Source organism: Erpetoichthys calabaricus, chromosome 11 (genome assembly GCF_900747795.2).
Source record: "Erpetoichthys calabaricus chromosome 11, fErpCal1.3, whole genome shotgun sequence".
Taxonomy (NCBI): domain Eukaryota; kingdom Metazoa; phylum Chordata; class Cladistia; order Polypteriformes; family Polypteridae; genus Erpetoichthys; species Erpetoichthys calabaricus.
In genome coordinates this window covers 95,568,447-95,590,951 of record NC_041404.2, presented here as the reverse complement: position 1 = coordinate 95,590,951, position 22,505 = coordinate 95,568,447, and the positions used below count along the sequence as shown (strand labels likewise).

The 22,505-nt window shown below is 40.7% G+C and overlaps 1 long non-coding RNA gene across 1 annotated transcript; it reads left to right on the top strand.

Annotated features, from left to right (window-relative positions):
- The first annotated feature begins 7,755 nt into the window (after positions 1–7,755).
- On the top strand, positions 7,756–21,191 carry LOC127529589 (uncharacterized). Its single transcript, XR_007936210.1, has 3 exons — positions 7,756–7,810; positions 19,765–19,887; positions 20,433–21,191. It is a non-coding gene; the product is annotated as an uncharacterized LOC127529589 (long non-coding RNA).
- Positions 21,192–22,505: the final 1,314 nt, after the last annotated feature.

Sequence of the window (22,505 nt, the reverse complement as noted above, 5' to 3'; positions counted from 1 at the left end):
GAGACGGTTGATGAATGGGCACATAGGATTCAAGACCTTATGGCTAATCACTCGGGCTTGGGAAATGCTGATGACCGCACCCGAGCTGCAGTTCCACCTTTTGTTTCCGGTTTGCGCTTTGATATACAAAACAAGGTCTGCACTTCCTGTATTGAGTGGGAAAGTGCCACGTTTGATGAAGTCAAACGACATGCTGAACAGGCCGAATCGAACTCTCATGCCAAATTATTGGCAACACAGATGAACTATTATACCAGGAATGCTCCTGACCAAGGTCGAGGAAAAAGAAGGAGACGAGGAAAAAGAAGCAGACGAGGACGAGGAGGAGGACGAGGTGGTTTTAGAGCTCCTCCTGTTGACCACACTAAGAATCCTTTTATTCCCTCTCCCTTTAATTCCAATGCTAATTCCTTCTCTTGCTACGCCTGTGGTGAAACTGGACATTTTCGTCGGGAGTGCCCTCACAGACAGCAACAGCCCCCACCTCCCCTTATTCCACCTGTTTCCTCTGACACCCCTGACTAACAATACTGGCCATAGGAAAACGCTGGGACCTCCAGCCACTCTTTTCAACTACCTTTGCTCACTCATAATTCAGAGACTGATCCTTTACTGACATTGTTCGTTGATGGCACTGAGACTGTTTTCTTAATCGACACTGGTGCCACTCGCTTGCTGGCAAAGGTCCCTGCTTCAAACGAAAACTGTTACTGTGCTTCCTGCTTCTGGACAACCTCACCTTCTTCAAGTATCAAAACCTCTTCAAGTCCAGTCACGTCCTGGCGGACATACTTTGTTCAACCCTAAAGTTGTTGTGTCAAATTACCCCTTACCCCAAACCCTCTTTTACACACCATTCTCCACAAAGCCCTACACTCTTTTTCCCCTTGTTTTTTCCCAATTTACAGGCCCCTGACATTTTACACTGTACTGCCCAATACTTCCCTATAGAAGTAGACACCACCTGGCTAGAATCTTTCCTTACTTCTGGTATTTGCCCCGAAACCCTTCACATCTACTGTGTTTTTATTTCATCCACAAAGGCAGCTGCTTCTGTTCATTTTACATGCTCACAGCACATATATTATCTTGGCAAAATAGTGCCTCATATTTTTTCCTTAGCTAAATCTCACACTGTTAAATGGGGGGAAATAGGACCATGGGTGGAAAAATGCCTTGAAAGAACAGACTGGTTACAAGTTACTCCGGGTATTTTTGATACTCCTGACCATTTAATAACTAAAGTAGTGTTTCAAAGGATAGCCCATTGTGAGCCTCTGGTGATCCACCCGAAATCCTCCTTCCGCCCGCACCGTGCCCAATATCCTTTGTCTCCCGAAGCAGAGGCTGGCATCTCCGCCGTACATCCCGATCTCGTCAAACGCGGTACCGCCGATGGACATGGACCGTCATGCCTCAGGGATACAGAGAAGCCCTTTGTGTTTCTGGTTAAGCTCTTGCCCAAAATTTAGAAGGCGTCTGGCCGGAAAAAGGTAGTACATTGATACAGTATGTAGATGGAAATAATATGTAGCGCTACGGAAAGAAGATTGTACAATAGATACTCAGAAATTGTTGCTGTTTCTGGGGGAAAATGGCCATAAAGTTTCTAAGGTTAAGCTGCAGCTAAACAAAACAACAGGTTATGTCTGTTTTAGGTATTCTGGGCTACTACAGACAGTGGGTTCTAAATTTTACTGAAAGAGCACAGCCGTTGCAACAACTGGCTGAGAAGGCTCTGTAACCTCAAAGCTACTCTTTTATCTGCGCCCGCGCTAGGTTTGCCTGATCATTTCTCGTCCATTCACTTTGTTTCGTGGACGAAAAGCAGGGATTTATGAATTCAGTACTGACGCAACAACATGGAGATAAACAAAGACCGGTGACTTATTTTTTCTAAAAAACTGGATCCAGTGGCCGCAGCACTTCCTCCGTGTCTTCGTGCTGTGGCTGCAATAACAGAAGCTGTATTAGCAAGCACGGATGTAGTTCTCATGAAATTTCTTCTGTCTTTTTCTTTTTTTTCTTGTGACGTGTGTATTTGAGAGGCTGTTTTATGTTTGTTTGTCCTGAAGAGTGGAACTTGCTTTTCTTCAGAGTCCATTTGTTTCTGTTTCCTTTGCTGCATTGTTTCCAAATATAGTGTAAATATAGAATAATACTGGGGTGAAGTGTGTTGAAAATGGTATGGGTGATTTTGTGTGTTATAGAGTGTATTAAAGGGATCCCTATGAGTATCAGAATGTACTCTGTACTTTGTCAAATGTTACAATTGAAAAATGGAGCACCCTCAACCAGTTACGCAGTGGTCCAAGGGGACCGCCTGCTGGAAGCAAATCAAATTTCATCAAGCTAAGTGCACAAAACAGCTGAACTCGTAGCACTCACTCAAGCATGTCAGCTGTCCGAAGGGAAGATCGTAACAATTTATACGGATTCCAGGTATGCTTTTGGAGTCTGCCATGATCATGGAACATTATGGAAACTAAGGGAATTTAAGACCAGTCCTGGAGAGCTCTAACTAAAAACTGAAAAAGATAATTATCGATTTGTGTAATTGGTTTAGCGCAAATGAATTGTCTCCACTTTTGTTTAAGGCTTGTAAATATACAAAAGTATTTTTCCTTTTAAACCCTGATCAAGTTTGAAGGGAAAATGCTCTTTTAATAATATTGCATGAGAAGGGAGACAAGTTTTTTGGCGATAAGCGGAATGTGTCTAATTGTGATATGAATGTGTGTGTCTAATTGTGATATGAATGGAAGTTGTGTATTTTAGGTACTATAAAGGAAGAGCATGGTGACGCAGTGGTCAGCACACTTGATACGAATAAAGGTTCAAGCACGTATGTTTTCCTTGTTAATAATAAGCATGAAGGAAAAGACGCGTTTAAGTATATTGCATAGATAACCTTTAAGCACAAATTAAGACCAGTACTGGCAAACCCATCCAACATCAGAAATTGATCGAATCCCTTTTAGAAGTTATAACCAAACCATCGGAGCTAGCGATTGTTAAATGTCAAGCTCACACAGGAAAACAGGATCCTGCTAGCAAAGGGAATGATTTAGCTGACCACTTTGCTAAAGAGGCTGCATATAATAACACACCAATTTCTTTATTCCAACAGAGAAATGACCAGGACCCTGATAATTAAATTATTTCTTTACAGAATGCAGCCACGGATATCGAAAGGAGAAAATGGTCCAAAGAAGGGTCCCTCTCTGATGGAGTCTGGACTCATAAACACACTAACAAACCTTTTCTCCCAATGATTTTCTCTCTAGTCTTGCAGGTTTGCGAACCTCGTTGAAGGAAATCCACCAGCAGGTTGATCAAGCCTGGAGGACCAGCCCCCTTTCCAAGGATTTACCAATTCGTTTGGGCACCTGGATCCTGGTTCGAGATACTCGGAGGAAACACTGGCATCAGCCTAGGTGGAGAGGATCATTCCAAATTCTTCTATCCACACCACACGCCGTGAAAGTTGAAGGACTGCCTGCCTGGATTCACGCCTCACATTGCAAGAGATGGCACCCTTGATTGCTGTGCTACTATGTTTTTCTTTTCCCTTGTCTACTGCCCTGGTCACCTTGACTTTCCCGTTAGGAATCACCACATCAGTGCAGTTTGATTTCTGCTCTATTATCAACTGTGGGACTGGTCGACAAGCCCAGTGGACCGGATCTGACAAATACGTGTGTATGAGGGGAAGTGACTGCGACAACTGGCAATGGGTTTTTGCTAACACTGGAACTGAGAACTGGGGTTATCAACCTTTTGAGGCCCAAAAATACGGTTTGAAAAATCGGTTTTCTATCATAAAAGGACATGCCTCTCATTGTATGTGCTGACAACCATTGTAACTCAGGTATTTATGTATTAGGGGTATATGTATCTGGAACAGACCCTTTAGGGAGATTTCTAATTAAGATTGACAATCCTGTTACTAACACCCCTCATTCTCTGGCACACACACCCATCTCCCCAACTTTTGGTTCAGATTTTTCTCCTGTTAAGATTATGAATATTTCCACCTTTTCATCCATTTTTTCAGTAGAAACTGGTTATGGGGATCAGAATAGATGGTTGCAGTGGGTTCTCTATTCAGCTAAGCAAGTTAATCGTTCTCATTGTTATGCGTGTGCTGCAGCCCGTCCTCATTTAGCTACAGTCCCTTTCCCATTATCTAACATTTCTGACCCCGTGGGGTTGCCCTGCCTTCTGTATTTATTCACTACTTCCAAGAAACCCCTCTCTGGTTCAAAGTGTTCTAATCTATCAAATTATTTGCCACCTTTCCCCCTAATTGGTCTGGTACCTGTGCTCCAATCCAATTAGTTATGCCTTTTAGACTTCTATCCTTACCTCCCTCTCCTTACATGGCCCTGGAGTATACATAGATGCTATTGGAGTCCCTAGGGGTGTCCCAGACAGATTTAAAGCTAGGGATCAAGTCGCAGCCGGTTTTGAATCTATCATACCCCAAATTACTATCAATAAGAATGTAGACTGGATTAATTACCTTTATTATAAACAACAACGTTTCCTTAACTTCACCAAAGACGCTATTGAAGGCATACATGAACAGCTTGATCGTACTTCTCTGATGACTTGGCAAAATCGTCTAGCCCTGGACATGTTACTTGCCGAAAAGGGAGGTGTTTGTGCTATGTTTGGTGATGCTTGTTGTACATATATTCCAAATAATACCGCGCCAGATGGATCAATAACTCGTGCATTGGCAGGCCTTACTGCTCTCTCTAAAAGAACTTTCCACTAATTCTGCCATTATAAATCCCAGGGATCAGTGGTTTGCATCCTCCTTCGGATCCTGGGGACAATGGATAAGATCTGTTTTCATTTCTTTGGTTGTGACATTTTGTCTTCTCCTCCTGGTTGGTTGTTGTATTATCCCTTTGTTTCGCTATATAATATCTAAGTACTTTACCGCCTCTATGGAAAGGGCATATGTGCTACATGATGAGCGCATGTCTCGTATAGCTTCTTCCATTTTCTCTCCCCCTTCCCCTTCATCAACCATTTCAAGATAAAATTAGAAAGGCCCACATCATTTTTTGTTCAAAAAGGGAGGAGTGTGAAAACATAAAAAGATGTAATTGAACAAAATGCATGTGTGTATAGAAAATAGGACAGAGTGATGAAACTTGTTTGTGTTTGGCGTGCGTGACAAAAAGCATGTATACTTTCTGGAAGTTTCTTTTGATGATGTGTGTGACAAGAAAATATACCTTTAGGGTAATGACTTTACAAAAACTGGAAAAGTACAATGAGTCAGGATGCTATTTTTTGCTTACATGGTCAACGATCAGGAGATTAGAAAGGTATAAAAGAACAAGGACATCTGCGCTCGAGGCAGATGAAGCGCGGTGTCCTGGGACTGTGTTTCTCTGACATTTTACCCTTGCCTGGTATGTATTAATAAAAGGTTTTTGACTAATTTTAATTTTCTTCTCTGTCTTCAGTCACAAAAAGTGTCCACAATACAATAAGAAACGAAGCACGGTGTAAACCGTAAGTTTAAATTAAGTTTATAGAAATGCTCCCGCTGCTGTTTGCAATACCATATTCCCGAGATTCAAGTTTAATGAGAAGACACGAGGTATAAACGAGACTTTGGATGACTTTGTAATGGAGTTAAAATTGCTGTAGTGAGAAACTTTTAAGTGCCGGGTCTTAGCTAACATTAAATAAAGCCATGGACATCGCAACACGTGAACTGACTGAACGCAGCACGTCGGAAACAAAGCACCATGTAAACCTAAAGTTTAAATTAAGTTCATAGACCTACAAAAGGTTGCCATTGATTTGAGGCAAGATTGATTTTCTCCTGTACAACTATATGTTGCATTCTCAAGAGTGTGCTTGCACAGCTTGGTCATATTACAACTGGAGTGCTGAACTGACAACGTGGTATACAAAGAGAACTATAACAATCGTAATATATTATATATGTAGATATGTATATATATGTGTATATATATGTAGATATGTATATATATATATGTAGATATGTAAATATATATATGTATATATGTGTGTCTGTGTGTGTATATATATATATATGTGTGTATGTATGTATGTGTGTATATATATATATATGTATGTGTATGTATATGTGTGTGTGTATGTATGTGTATATAAATGTTGATGTATGTATATATATGTGGATGTGTATATGTATATATATATATATATATGTAGATATGTGTATATGTAGATATGTGTATATGTAGATATGTATATATATGTATACATGTATATGTATATGTATATATATGTTTATGTGTGTGTGTGTGTATATATATATATATATATGACAGCGACACTCATAACAATGACAACACAATTACATTGACAATCATGTTACGTTATTTTTAAAATGTTTCCTTTTCTTTTTCATAACCTCTTTAACACACTACTTCTCCACTGCGAAGCGCAGGTATTTTGCTAGTGTATATATATATATATATTTATTTATTTATTTATTTATTTTTTAAATGTTCACACGATAATAATACGTGGTGTAAAAGTATTTTCACAGAGTTAACAGAATCATGATACAATCAAACAAACGAAATGATCTAAATGAAAATAATAATAGTAATAATACACACTAATAAAACACTGCACATGAAACAAGTTGCTTCCTTATTTTTCTAAGCCTTAGTACAGTTTGTAAAAGTATTTTCACAGAGTTAACAGAATCATGATACAATCAAACAAACGAAATGATCTAAATGATAATAACAATAATAGCAATAGTACATACTAATAAACAAACATATTAAAACACTATTTTTCTACATTTATTTTTGAAACACTTTTTTTTTTTGTTTTTTTAATAGTTGACTTTTTCTAAAGACTGGGCGTTTTCTGATTTGTCTAACTAGCCTGGGCGTTTCAGTTACAAATCCAGAGGCCTGGTCGAGCATTGTTGGAAAATCACGTGATACATGAGGACGAAGCTGTTTACGGCTGGTTTGAATCGCATTGGGGTCATTTTTAATCTCTTGAAATAAAGCCCGAACACCCAAGTTCGGAAAAATGGACCCGGGCACGTTAATTTCGGCAATAGCATTAAAGAATAAATCCCAACCTTTTGGTTTTCCACTCTTGTTTAACGTCCCTGTCTGCATGTCGAACTTGATCAGATCAACCATATTTGTGCCAATAACGGGTGTGCCTTTATATAAAAATTCTCCTCTTTCATTCCAGGACGTTGTGGATGGGTTTTGTGTCATTTTCCGAATTAGCATTTCTGTATTTTTCCGGTGTCTCTGAGGGACAGATTCCAAAAAGTCTCTTATGACAATATCAACCCTGTCTGTGGTCGGTTGCAACAAGGGGGTCTGGGATGGCGCTTCAGTTTCTGGTAGAATGAAAGTCAATGTAGACTTCTGTGATTCCCTTTGTCTCAATAGACTCAGATATCGCTGCAAAGTATGGAAATACAGTTCCACTTTTTCATGCAGTGATAGGGCACTATTTTGTAAAATACTCCTCATCTCATGGTCAAGTGTTTGCATAGTGTTTTTTGTCATATCTGTTTTTTGATCTGCTCCACTTGTTTTTCTGGTACAAGGTACATTTTCTCAATGTGCTCCATTTTACCGATTTGCAATTAGACCGATGAGTAAAGGGATCGCTATGCCAAGTAGTTGGCCGATAAATCCACCAGACTGATTTATAATACGTTTCTTTTGTTTAATGGCAACTTTTTTATTGCTCAGATTTTTTATAATAATGCGTTTCTTTTTAAGAATGCTAATCTGTCTGGAATTTAAAGGTAAGCTACCCTTAATTGCATTGAGTGCAATTTCACAAATAGCCAGAATTAAATCATCAGAAGCTGCACACAAAATGGACTTTCTCTGCTTTGGTTTTGCCTTTATAAGCAATCGCATGAGTTGAAAATTTGATTTAATCCTGGAGGACATGGTCTTCGGGATGATGTCTTTTATAAAATGACACAGGGGCCGCTAAAATCACATTTTTTTATCCTTGGGCTTTTTAAACACGTAAGCCACCGGGTGCTACGATGGGTATATGGATGCTTTGAGATGAAAGTCATCTGGTGTATTAGTATTTAAATCTACCAGTAGAAAGTCAAAGGCTGACTTAGTTGCATCCTCATAAGCTTTGAGAAAGTAGCGCCACCTTCTGGGGTACATCTGACGGGCCAATATTGATACTTGTTGCCTGTTTCTGGGGTTCTTAAACAAAACAATGTATTTTGCATTTAAGGCTATAGTACGGCTCTGTTTTCCCTGGCAAAAAAGATTCTGCACAATATAGATTACGCTTAAATTTCTATGATGAACATACTTTGTGAATACCAATTCCAACTCATTACTTTTACAGGCAGATTGCATGAGATCATCGACGACCACCAAGTTTATCTTAACACGGGGCAACAACGCGTCGTCATTTAGATAGTCCGGGAGACCTTCGATAAATTTTATACATCTGAATTTTTTCATCAATTCTGTATAGAGAGGTTGCCAAACGGAATAACAATACAGGATATTTTCCGGTTGGCGAGACATCATATTCGTCCTGGATTCTAACAATGTTTTCACAAAAAAAGATTTCCCACAGTTGCTCGGCCCGCTTAAGATATAGGAAAATGGGTGTTGTAAACGAATGTCCATTATTATTTATTTTATTTTTTTTTTCTCAGAATCAATAGCCAAAAGGTAACGACATAAAATGTTTAGTTAATACATGCTTGTCATAGACAACTTTTTGTGTTTTTTTTATTTTTCTGGTTTCTATATGCCAGTTACGTTTCACCCTGACAATACCAATATCTTCGATTTTAATATTTTTATGTTGCGAACACCCATTTATATTTTCTGCATACTCAAAGACCAGTTCTTTCAAGCTTTCAAAATTCACCTTTTCACAGTTCTTAACATTTAATGTTATACCTTTAACTTTTAGACAGGTTTCACCGCTTGATAACTTGTATGCATAACTTTTCGGCCCACTTGTCAGAAGGGGACCTTGTTTTTCGATTTCCTGGATAATCCAGTTACTGATTGTGTCAGGGTTGTCTGCAGGATGTAGGTATTTGCTGTCTTGCAAAGGAGTCACTGCTTTGAAGTCTGGCTGGTTGAGTATACAAACAATACCAAGTTGTGATAACAGACCTGCTCCTTCCTTGGAGGATGTGTGTATTTACCTGACTTGGAGATTACATGTCTGACGCTATTGGTTTCTAATCAGCATATCTGTACTTATTCATGGTTGGTAACAATACATTTTGTTAATTTGTGTTTTCATTAATTGTTAAACCCAGGAAATTTAGATGTGGCATTGCTTAATCCGATTGTCCAGAACTGATAATGGCAGGGACTGAAGGAGATTTAAACTTCTGGGCAGGAGAAGGCAAGAAGGAGGAGCAAGGACAGTCCACAGAGAACGCTGCCAAGACACTCAGACAGAGCACAGGGGCTCGCAGGCAGACAAGGGCACGTGGTTGGCACGACGTGAGGCACAAGGACGGCAACACTTCCAGGGAGGAAGAGACAGCTCCACAAGGAGACGCCGGTTGTGGATCCAGCAAGAGAGGGAAGCCGCATGAAAGGACCAAGCAAAGCTGGCAGACGAGAAATGAGGCGTGCCTAGGTCAAAGCAACACAAGGAGCCCAGAGTGGGAAAAAAAAGGAACAACGAAGAGACACTGACAGGAATTCAATGTTTTGACACAACTTCTGTTGGGAAACAAGTGTCCGGTGAACAGAGTGCATCCGTGGACAGCTGAACAATCAAGTGTTGGGTTAGCTCAGTGCGCAAACTGGACTCTGTACCACTAAAGGTTGTATCCTCCAATTCTTGTTTTTAACGGACTTTTAGAGTGTGGACTGTGTGTTTTCCTTTTAAAAAAAGGAAATTCATTCCTGATATGTTTAGATTTTGTTATGTTCGTTTATCTTTTTAATGTACTTTATATTGTCTTGTGTAATAGAACTTACTGTGGCTTTTTTTTTCTGTAATTACTGTTCGGCCTTTCATTGTGTGTTTACTCACCGCCCAATTTAAAGAAACCTGTGTGCTATTTTCAGTAAATTTCAAGATTTCCCAGTCTCTTAATAAAACTGGGTGGCATAGTCGGATATTTTAATGGTGACAAAGTTAGATTACCTGTAAGTGTCACCAGACACCTGTCACACACTGCTTACAAATTCTGTGATGTATTCATGTGTTGGAATCTCGCTTGTCAATTCTCCTAAATAGCAACCGGTTTCTGGGTCCCATTCGTTTGCTCTGGAAATATAAAGAATTGAATCCATGTCATAGTATAGTATTCTTTCGTTCAGTTTGTTTAAAAGATTATACAATTCTAATCTTGCATAAGCTGTAGTAAAACTCGCAATAAATATGTTAACATTGGAAGGTGTATTGTAACGATCTTTATCATATGTCCAAGTCACACACGCACATTCATCATCAATAAAATCACAAGTAGATACCTAATAGTTTGGGGCAAATAATAATTCAAACAGTTTTTCTGGATCCATAACTAAAGATGTATGTGGCAAATTAGGTCTTAGTGCAAACTTACCCCATAAGGAATTTTAAAAAAGTTTTGCAATTTGTCTTCGGGCCAGATTTTTTTTAATCAGGTGCTCGCTTAATTGTACACCTTCCTTTTCATAAAACATGGATACATACTGTTTACACTGTTCTGTGTTTAGACAGCTCTCAGGATAACCCGAAGATTCTTGCTTAGCTTTTAAATGGGCATTAATATACTCTGAAAAAAGTTCAGTAGAGCTTTGTTCAAAGTGCCATATCTCATAAATGCTTTCAATTTTGTAACCCTGCTGTACGACTGCAAAAAATTCCGGTGTTGTCCAGCAACCGGTAAGCGCTCTTTCCTCGTGAGAGTGCATACATTGGGTCTGCTGCTGTGTTACAGCACAAGTCTGGCAAAGCGTAAAGTATAATTTTTTGTTAATTTTGCATGGCAAAACAGGGAATAGAAGATTTCTGGGTGGATACACTGTCACCCAGGTTAATCCGAAATACCTTTCTAACGGTCCAAAGTCCTTATAAATAATTTCTGGATGACCGATTGGATATCTTTTGGTTTTATTCACATAAGGATATAAACTCGTATAATCATCGTAATGGATTTTTTCACCAGCGCAAACCTTGTAATATAAATGTGCTGCATTTGTTCAGCCGCCAAAGAGAGATTCCCGAGGGTTCAAAGCCTCTGGGAGTCGAGCGGTTTTCAGGAAATTTTGCACACGGATGTTTTCACGAACCATTTGTCGCCAATTATGTTCCGAGATTTGATGCACCTGAAAACCCTGCATTTTTAAGTAGTGAACTTTTTCCATAGTTCTTGAATAAAGCGAACCGAATGTTGTGTTTGTAACACTATTCCATGATTTTTCATTATAACAGATATTACACCCGTGGAAAAAACAGCCTTTAAATTCAAATGCCATCTTTATGCCATTATTTTCGGCATACCCGTCTAGATAATATTTTCCAATACGCATTTCACCTCCGGGTTTTAGCGCGTGCCGAATATCTATTTTATCTTCGGCCTCTAAATACATGAGCCATTGGATGGATGGTGTAGAGTACCTCTTTTGTTTTCTGTGATAACTGTCTTGTAATGGCAAAGCTATGGTTTGCTCATGCAAAAATTTAAGTCTAAACATTGCCATACAAACACTCGCTAGAGTAACATATTGAAAAGGATCAATTGATAATATTTTGTATTTGACCTGAAACTGCTAGTCTAAATACACATGTGTCGTTTTGGTTATCTCCATAACCTCTTGTCTGAACAAGATACAAGCCGACCTTAGAATCTCTACATCTAAGCAACAGTACATTCTTAATTCCTTTTGAAAATCAAATACGTCATTCTTGTGATTAGAATACCATAAAAGAAATTCTTTCTTTTCGTCTGGCATCATACTTTCCACACCATAAAATTCTACAGTCGGCCTAGGTCCGACATAATTTTGGTTTTCAATCGTGTTAAAAAAATGAGGAAAGTATCCTTTTGCCCCTTTAAAACTCAAAGCCTCCAGTAATTTACACAATTTTGATGCTAAAAAGTTAAGAGTCTATGAATCTGATGTTTAAACCTTTCACTGTTATCGACATGATTTTTCCACCGATCGTTAACAAATCCATTTTCATTTTTTCTTTTATAAATTGACTAATTACAAAATAACTGTCATAGGATTTTGCATTGTGTGCAATAAAAGTGTAATTCTTAAACTTACTATCTATAAACGTTGATATAAATCTTTCAACACATTCGTTTCCGGCAAATTCCCAGCTTGTGTTACCATCCATGTGTAAAGCGTATATGTAATTCGGTTCGTGTATACCCGTGTCTTGCCGACATTCAAAATCATAAAATATATATATTTTTTGACACCAGGCTCATTAATAACGGTTGCATATAACATAAGTGATTGTCGCAGCTTCTGATTGTTTCTTTACAATGAGGACATAGCCTCAGCTTGCAACGGTGGGTAAGATCTGTGTAACACTGACAGTTAGCACAGTATTCTTTCCTCTGGCATGTTTGTTTGTTTTGGTGTCTCTCATGGCAATCGTTTGATTGACAGATGATTTTGCATATCCGGCATCTGATTAAATAGCCTGTTACTTCAATGCAGGAAGCATCAAGGCAGGCCCTGCAAGTATTGGCACAAACATGGCGATCTTTGTGAGAATAAGCAGCGTGGCAAATTTCGCAAAAATAATTAGCCCCGATAAATTTCTTCACGTCTAAAATTCTGTAATAATGCTCATTGTTTAATTGAAGAAACATCACTTTAGAGTTTGGAGACGTAGGACCCTTTTTGAAATATTTCCACGTACTCTCATGCATGTTTAGTACCTTTATAGAAACATCTAATAGACGCTCAAATTTTTCCACATCTGAAAAAGATATTTTCTTGTCATCCGAAAACCCCAATTGCTTATGCATTTGTCTAGCTTTTTGCAGAATGTCGCTATCCGGTTTGGCTTTCTGACTGAGTAAGCGGATGACAGCACCTGCAAAACATAAATTACCCCGATATGAGAAATCTACTAATAGACGTCGTTTAGTATTAATTATTTTACTGAAGAGTAATGTGTTAATTCTAAGCCTTGAGCCACCACACATGTTTTTCACAATGGTTACTACAAATCGGAGAGAAGAATCTGTAATAATATCTGTATTACTTTGCAGCATCTGAGACACGTAATTTAAAAAGCTTGTGGCGTCAAAGCTGTCTAGATTCTTTTTTTGGGAATAAAGATTGTTTTGCAAACTCGGGGAAATAAGTCGCAATTGAACAAAATCACATGGTGCAATATTCGGGGATAATGCATCTAAAAGACCCTGAATACTTTGATGAACATGTTTATGGCCTGCGTATATGACTTAATTCTATCCAAGTTGATAAAACGGAATTCATAGTTATGCTCCGTAGCTCTAAATCTTTTCATCTGTCTTTCAGATTCCCTTACAATTTCAACATGTGCATTAAGAGCCGAAGAATCAGTTTGATCTCTTGTTCTATTGGCCCTAGGACCCCTGGAACATTTCAATCACCTTTTCTGATAAGCAGACAGTCGTTTGTATTTCTTTTTGATCTTTCTGATCATATTTAAAAATGTGTTACGAGGTTTAATTTTATCTTGCTTTAGTCATATAGAATTTGTACCTTAACCGGTACCCAGACTTGTACAATCTTTTAAGATCATGCTTTCCAGTCTATGCAGCCTTTGGCAAGCTGTCTGAAGTTCAACTACTGGTATGTGCTTAGAATCAAAAATGCCTGAGATAGATGTCAGATGATATTTCTTTAAAATATTACTGTTAGGACATAATATCTCCTCGATAAAGGCTGATAAAAATTGTACACCTTTACGTCTGTTGCTAAATGAATTAATAATTCTAATAGCACACATCAGCCATTTCTCAATTAAATGATGCACACGGTTATCAACTTTATCATCTGAATGAATGATTTTTCCAGACTTGAATGTTGCTTTCTCTGTTTTCTTTCCTTTGGAAATGTTACCAACGGATTGCCCAAAATCTGAAAAAAATTAAATCAACCACAATCTTAATTGCTATTGTGATAGATTGAGGTCTCCGTGACCCCTTGAACCCTCAGACTAGACGTCAGACACCAGATAAAAGTCCAAATATGAATATTTTATTATAATAATAAAGTGCACAAAGCACCCTCCTCTCCACAATACTCAATAATAAACACAATAATCCTCCACACTCCCAGACGCGTTGCCACCCTTCCACCCAGCTCAGCTTAATGTCTGGGATTTCCCATAGTCCTTTTATATTCCCTGACCCGGAAGTGTTTCCCATCCTACAGTCCATGTGATTTCTTATCACTTCCAGGTCAGATAAAAAGTCCTTTTCTTCAACCCGGAACTTGCCTACGACGAACTTCCGGGTTATAGGGCACAAACAACTCTCTGGGCCTCCCTGCAGCGTCATCTGTTGGCCCCTGTGATATCCAGCAGGGCTGTAAAGGAAAACTCCATCGCCCATGATTCCCTGCTGGTATTCGGGGCACATCCATGCAGCAGGGACAGCTCCATCTGGCGGCCTGGGGGTGTTGGCCAGGGTGACAGGCCGGCCATATCCCACAGTATTCCCCCCCTAGCGAAGAACCAAGGTTCGAAGCGGCCAGCCCCGCGAGGGACACCCTCCTCCAGGAGGATCCATGGGTCGGGCCATGGCTACGTCGTCGAGACTCCTCGGAGAACCTAGGGGGAACGTTGTATCGGAAATCCCTCTGATCCCCCGTCCTCCGAGGACAACTTCGCCATAAGTGGCCCGGCCGGCAGCAGTCGTAGCATAGCCGCCGTCCTCCCGTTTGTAACCCTCTGCGTGACTGGAAACACCTTGGGAACTCCGTCAACTCCTCCCCTTTCTCCACCAAGGGAGGTTTTATAGCCGCCTCAGAATACTCCGCCCTTCTCTCTACTGTGTCAGGAGACCCGTATTTTATTTTGGGGATCTCCTGCTTTCTCTGGGGCTTGTGCTCAGCTTGAGGCTCTCTATGGAGAAAAGAGAGCCTCTTTGCTGTTTGCACGCCTATTGTTCTATGCAATTTAGGAGGCGGCGTCATTAGTACCACATCGCCCCGGGTAACAGCACTTTCCAGCTGCCCCGGTTTGATTGGCACTTCCTCCGCCCCTCCAGTACCTAGTGACAACTCCCTCATCACTTTATCAGGAGACTCCCGTTTCTCTTTTAGGATCTCCTTTTTAATCTGGGGCTTTTCCACAGTTTGGATCTCTCTATTTGTAAAAGAGAGCCCTTTTTCTGTCTGAACGCCCATCATTTTTACCTTAATTAGGGGCGGCATCTTCAGCACCGCATCGCCCCGAGAGACAGCACTTTTCAGCTGCTCCGGTTTGACTGGCGCTTCCTCCGCCCCTTCTGTCATCACACCACAATCTCTTGTAGGGCTCGCAGTGGTTTGGCACCCGCTAATTATCAAATACGGGCCGTTTCACACTGCGTCCCTATTTCATTATATACGGTACCGGCATTTCCTACTTGTACCGCCAAATCATATAACACGGGACGCTCCCGACCTAGTCGCCGCAGGTATTCCTCCACCTTTCTAAAAGACGCTTCGGCCGCTGCTCCCAGATCCCCAACGATCTTCTTTATCGTCGCCACAACCTGTAAGAAACTGTGCACAGGCTGAAGCAACTTCTCCAGCTCGTGCACGTCCAAAAAGTTATTTAATTCAGCCGGAGGTATGCTCAGGAGATCACTAGCCTTACCCCCCGGCTGGGAGCCAATGAGCACGCCCGCTCCTGGCACGTGCTCTGACGGGTTCTGCAAGGGAGCCTGGGATTTGGAGTTTTCGGAGGTCCGCGGTGCCGCTTTTGGCTGTCTGCGGTCCGTCTGTCTCAATTTATCGACAGATCGCTCAGTCATTTCCCGGACCTCCTTACCTTTTTGTAGGGAGAGCGGTGCTTCGCTCGCCTCCCCTTTCCTTTTCAGAAAAACCAAGTCCGTCTTTTCCGGGGTGAAGACGAAAACATCAGGACGCGTACCGTCTGTTTCCCCCACTCTTTCCAGGGTGGTCACGTGCCCTTCACCAGCACCCGACATGCGGAAGTCCTTGGTTTTATTTTCAGGCCGTGATGAGCGTACACCATCATCTTCAGGAGGTTTTCCTGCCCTCCGCAGAGTCTCCGGATGGACACCTGGGAGGTATGTGCACGGGACAAAATGGGTTATTTTAAAAAGGTTTTCAAATGCTTCTTGAAGTCGTCCTACTCCGGATGTCTCTCCCGAGACACGTAACCGCTCCATGCCTCGTCTTGAGCATAGGCCATATTAAACATAGGACCTCCACTTGGGCTGCCGCTCTGCTTAAGTTTTTTCTTCCCCATGACGTTCTTGGAAACGGAAGGTTTTGGCGACGTTGCAGTGTGTCAGAAAGTTGTCTTCTCAGGGTTCTGTCCACAGTAAAAATTATTTAAATTCAGGTTCTCTGCCAAATCCGACGGCCAGAGACTCCTGCCGAGACTACGCCAACTGTGATAGATTGAGGTCTCCGTGACCCCTTGAACCCTCAGACTAGACGTCAGACACCAGATAAAAGTCCAAATATGAATATTTTATTATAATAATAAAGTGCACAAAGCACCCTCCTCTCCACAATACTCAATAATAAACACAATAATCCTCCACACTCCCAGACGCGTTGCCACCCTTCCACCCAGCTCAGCTCGACATCTGGGATTTCCCATAGTCCTTTTATATTCCCTGACCCGGAAGTGTTTCCCATCCTACAGTCCATGTGATTTCTTATCACTTCCGGGTCAGATAAAAAGTCCTTTTCTTCAACCCGGAACTTGCCTACGATGAACTTCCGGGTTATAGGGCACAAACAACTCTCTGGGCCTCCCTGCAGCGTCATCTGTTGGCCCCTGTGATATCCAGCAGGGCTGTAAAGGAAAACTCCATCGTCCATGATTCCCTGCTGGTATTCGAGGCACATCCATGCAGCAGGGACAGCTCCATCTGGCGGCCTGGGGGTGTTGGCCAGGGTGACAGGCCGGCCATATCCCACACTATATAATATAAATACTAATACGTACATCCATTCATTAAGCTCGCCGATCCCAAAGGGCCCCAGAAATTGCGACACACGCCCAACCTTTTTTTTTTTCAATATAGTTTTGCTCATTTTCTGAGGCCTTTGGGCAGCAAAGCTTCTTATCACTGGGGTGCAGACATGACTAAGCAAGGGTAACGGTCTACATCAGGGTGTTGGCCAGTAAAGTTCTTATCAGTGGTTTGCACACAGGGTTAAGCAATGGGGCTTCTGTCCATGTGTTGCTCTTGGCTAACGCTAGGATACATTGAGCACTATAATAATAATAATGATAATAATAATAATAATAAAACATTTTATTTATATAAAGCCTTTCCCATGCTCAAGGCACTTACAGAATATAAGAAGCACATCATAACGTCATAAATAAATAAAGAAGATTGCGACCAAGAATTCAGAGAAAGAAAAAAAAAGCACAAACACATACAGGCTGACCCCTGCAGATCACAGGTGTCCTTATTGTCTGTGATGTGAACGCCAAAATACATACAGACCCCAATTTTGATATTAATAACAAATTTATTTTATTTTTTTTTCTTATTTTCAACCTGTAGGCTGCCGAGGTGCCGTCACATTTCCTAATAAGGTGGTTGCAACTCATCTTGGCGGTTTTGTGGTGCTTTTTTTCGGAGAGCATGTCATTAATCGAGATTCAAGCAATTTCTCACGTGCTGAAATATTGTTAAAATAAATAATAATAATAATAAGGTGGTGGCTGTAGTTTTAAAATTAACATTGTACATACAAATATCCTTATAACCCTTTAAGGTGTAAACCAATGGTTTTTTCACTAATTATACATATATATATATATATCATACAAATGTTACCGGGCGATTCGGTACTAATTCTATGTTGATCGGAAAGCTGAGCATCAAATTTAACCAAATCTAAGAAGCGAGCCATAATGCTCCAGGAATGCAGAATGCATTGAAATATTAAAACATTAATCAAACATTATCGTTTATAAACACACGGTGAAAAACGTAAATAAGTATATTCCATGGAATTTTATCATTTTATGTCATGTATCAGGGCACCTCTAGAATGTTCCAACGTTATCACTTATAGACAGCCAGTGAAAGGCATATTCCAATGAATTTTTATGAAATTTTATTCTATGGGTGCCTCTAAAATGTTCCAACAAGAACCCGCGTCTTATCTCAACAAGCAGCAACAGATATTAATCTTGTAAAGAAACCTAGAATTCCATTTTACCATTTTGTTTATGACTTATCATAGGATGACATCATAATGCACAATCATAATAATATACAAACTTTAAAAGTACATGTCTTACTTTTGCACTTCTGCTCGGATGTGCAGTGAAATCTCCTGGCTTAGAAAAATGACCGCCCGAATACCCGAACCATCATTGTATGTGTTACAATATTTTTGTCTGTTGCTGTTTAATTCATATGCTAATACATTTTCCATGGACAGAGTCGTTCATACTTTTTTGACAGTAGCGCCATGTTGCCTTCAATCCATAGACTTTTCACATCCCCGCCAACAGGTCTGTATCCTGATTGGCTGGTATGAACATGGGAAGGGCTCGTTGCAGTCAGCGCATGCCCGAACCAGCCTGGTGTAATGCCATTGGCTAGCTTAACATGAGGCTTGTGTTTGTTGATTAGTTAAAAATATGCTGGCGGGTTATCTAAAAAAATCTTATCTTTAAATGCTTTGATTGGCCGAGCATTGTAAAAAGCTTCGCCCAAAAGCATATTTAAAGAAGGGTTTTTGCACCGAAAGCCTCTGGGCCTCCTCAATAACAAGAATTGGGTATGTTGAGGTGTCCATCCCGTTATGACCGAGACTTAGCAGGCTGGCATTGTCTGCCACTATTAAGGTCAGAAAGGAGACACAAACACTTGTTTACAGCTAACAATTCTTCTGATCGAGCCTAAGTAGGCTGGTTGAGTCTGCCACTTTGCAAGGTTTTAACCGGCAGCTCACCCGTGTCCCTGTGTCGCTGGACCAGCCGAGCGTTCTCGCTGTTCCGTCGTGGCATCGGAGCTTGCTGCCCGGCAGCTTACCCATGTCCCTGTGTCGCTGGACCAGCGAGAATCGCGGCATCGAAGCTTGCCGCCCGGCAGCTCACCCGTGTCCCTGTGTCGCTGGACCAACCGAGTGTTCTCGCTGGTCTGTCGCAGCATCGGAGCTTGCCGCCCGGCAGCTTACCCGTGTCCCTGTGTCGCTGGACCAGCCGAGCGTTCTCGCTGGCACGTTGCGGCATCGGAGCTTGCTGCAGGCAGCTTACCCATGTCGTTGGGGCCAGTCGAGAGTTCTTGCTGGCCCGTTTCTGCATCGCCGCTTGCTGGTTTATCGCTGAGACACACCATTGTTTTCTTTTACTAGAAAGAAGCAAGACATGGATTCTGCAGCAACAAAAGCGACCGTTAAAGCAGAGGCCAAGGTCGTCATTTTAGAAAAATACCAGCCTATAGATTGTGAACCAGAGAAATCTAAACAGGTAATTTTGAATGTATTGCTTTTTCTTGGCTTACACAGTTGTATTGCTTTTTCTTGGTTTACACAATTGTATTGCTTTTCTTGGCTTACACAGTTGTATTGCTTTTTTCATTTAAAGGAGCTGCCCAAAAGAGAAACTCGCCAGTCCGTGAAAAAGACTGAAGCATCTGCTGGAGGCCACACGACATCCGACGAGAAAAAGACTGATGCACCTGACCTAGACGACAAGACCCTGGACATGGTGAGTCTGGATTTTAAGAAATTTTCTGTTAAGCCTATCTGCATGGCGGTACAAAATAGGTTCTCATTTTATTTTATTTTAACTTGACAAATTGCATGTGCGGAGCCCAAGTATTATGCAAAAGAAGTAATTTCTGCAACTTTGAAAGGCCTTATCGCTAAAAACAAAGATGATTTTAACCCTGATGTTAAAGAATTAATTTGTGACATTGAAAGGCTTACTGAAAGAATGCCTGGCTTAGTGGAGTGTTTCCTTTTTTCGGATAGAAGGGCCGATGTAAAAAGTATACCGGCTATTTCACGCGTGACTAGATGTATCTATAGATCAATAGGGAATACCGTTCCTGTAATGACACGTGATACATTTTTGTGTCTTTTAAGCCGCATAGCCCATATCTGCTCCAACACTGAGGACGATTGTGTTGAGAAAGCTATCGAGATGGCTTCTGAAATATTGTCCAGAATTCTATTATGTTTTACTGATAGCCCATTAGGAATATGCGTTTTTCGTGTGGGAATATAACTTTTCTTTTTTCCCTATATTAGAGTGACTTTAAGATGGCCGGTGAGGTCTTTAAACACGTTGTAAAAGATTGTTCAACTTCAAGTCTGAAGTCTCAAGACCTGTGTGTAATTTCCCAAACACTTGTCAGCCATCACAGTCACAGAGCCGGATTGATTTTAATGAAGCATTGTGTGAACGCTGTTGTAGCTTCCGTGGTTAGCACCTATGTAAGAGATGTATTAATGGGGTCTTGTTTAGCATGCCGTTTGGGTAACGAATCTCAGGATGGACACACTTGTCTTTTACTAGAATCTGATTCTGAGGAAATGCACCCTTGTGTTTCCAGCATCTGTCAACAGATCAGTATTAAAAGATTAATTCAAATGGTGTTTTCTATGGTTAAACCCTTGTGTGGATTAAGAATTGTGAAACCGACTAAAATTCATATTCTTAACTGTCTGAAACAGTTTGTTGCTGTAGTAAACACTTTTCAGCTTATACAAAAGATGCACCATGCAACAAAACCTAAGATTCGGGCAGCAGCTTTTCAACTTGTCTCTAATCACCATTACAGCTATTTTTTAAAGCCAACATCGATTTACAGAAATCTAATCAAAAGGCATTATCCATACTAAACAAAACCTGTTTGTGTTATATTTTCTGTTGACTAACTGTTGTATTTTGTTTTGTTTTGTTGTCAGAGGAACCAAGACTCGGCAGCTAGAACAAGGAAAACCAGGTCCCAACCCATCGTGACACGTAATACAACCTATAGAACGTTTTCTCCTTATATTATATCTGCTAGAAAAAGATTCATTATGACCATAATTGGTCGCTCAGTCGTCTGGGCTTATGTGTTTAGCTCTGTTGAACATTTAGGGGAAAAATGTGATGAATGTCAAGAGAACAAATGCATACCAGATGGACACATTTGTAATATCTGGTTCACTAAACCATTTATTGCATATAAACATAGCTTATTTATGCTCGAAAGGGCTAGAAAGGATAGACTTGTGTCCTGTGTGCATGCTTTGCTACAAATGTATAACCTCCCTTGTTTTCGTAAAGCTATCAAGAATGATGTGGATGATATTATAGTTTGAGAAGGGAGAGATACCCATCATGCTTACGCATAACTAATTCAGCCTGTGAAGACCAGCTTTATGTGGTTGTCTCTGTTCCCAACAGAGAAAATAGGCTTGCATAATTTAGTGAAATACAAATATATTAAACATGTGTTGGCTTAAACATTTTATTTTAGATGTATTACCGACTCACTCATGGGTTGGGACCTGGTTTGCAATTTGATTTGTGTTCTCATCCGTGTATACAATTCTTGTGTTTTCGCTTCTTTTCAATTGAATTGCTAATCTGTATACAAACAAGCTTGTGTGACTATTTTACAACTGTTTCTCTTGCTTTTATTCATACTTTTAAGCAATTAATGTATAACAGTGTGTAACCCTGAAAGTGAAGACAACATGTTATTTTGCTATGTTTGGAATTTTGCTTCAATTAAACTTGTTTTAAGGCACTTTTTTGGTATCTTTTTGATTCCTTCAATAAAACTTGTTATTTTAAGACACTTTGGTATCTACTACATTATGATTTACTTTATAAAGGGCATGGTTTTACACGGCTGTCAAGGTAATGGCATGCCCTGGGCGTGTTTCGGATGCACAGCCAGGCTCCTTGGGTGTGTAATATAGTCTCTGTAAAGTTTTCTTTTCCATCCTCTTGCAGGGTCTGTCACTCAAGCTCTCTGTACTCTCTGTACACACCCCCGGCTCTGTGCGCAGCAAGGAGCAGGATGCCTGCTCTGCCCAAATTGCTGACTTACCTTTTGACACCTTACAGGGGCCCAAAGGACCGGTTCGGATCACAAAGATGAACAGACCCAGTTTTTAGGATCAAGGCTAAGATCGGCCGACCATTTTCCTTACGCACGACTGACAAAAGGTCTGATGCCGGTCAAACAGCGCACCAGACAACAGGCAGAGATCAGAGCGCCAGGAAACACCCAAATTAACCCAGGTGGCATACAGTGGGGGTACCGGAGATGCCAGGGGGCGGGACATACACCTGTCAAAAATTTAAGATGTATAAAAGTGACG